Source organism: Triticum aestivum, chromosome 3A (genome assembly GCF_018294505.1).
Source record: "Triticum aestivum cultivar Chinese Spring chromosome 3A, IWGSC CS RefSeq v2.1, whole genome shotgun sequence".
Taxonomy (NCBI): Eukaryota; Viridiplantae; Streptophyta; class Magnoliopsida; order Poales; family Poaceae; genus Triticum; species Triticum aestivum.
The window spans coordinates 139,240,091-139,240,639 of NC_057800.1; positions in this window are offsets into that span (position 1 = coordinate 139,240,091).

Consider the following 549-nt stretch of genomic DNA (forward strand, 5'->3'; position numbering starts at 1 on the left):
CGAGGAGGCGCGGGGGCGGCGACGTAGACGGAGGCGCGGGGGCGGCGGCGGTGTGGGGGCGGCCACGGAGATGGAGCCGCGGGGGCGGCGGCGGCGTGGGTCGGGGCAGCGGGGGGAATTAGCTAGGGGCGAGGGAGAGGGACAAAGGTGATCTGGCGAGAGGGAGGGAATTAGCTAGGGGGGAATCTTACTAATGGTGCACCAGCGGTCGGTGCGCCATTAGTAATCTTTTTTTACATAGCAATGGCACACCAGGCAGAGGTGCACCATTAGTAATCTTTTTTTTACTTAGCAATGGCGCACCAGGCAGAGGTGCGCCATTAGTAATCTTTTTTATATATATAGCAATGGCGCACCAGCCAGAGGTGCGCCATAAGTAATTTTTTTTGTTGCAAGTAATAATTTTTTAGAAAATGAATATGAATATGAAACAGTAATATTTTTTTATAAAAACAGTAATAATTGTTGTTTAACAACAATTGTAGTCTACACTTTTTTATTATTATTTTTTAAAAAATGAAGAGGGGAGAGGAGGCGGAGCTCACCGGG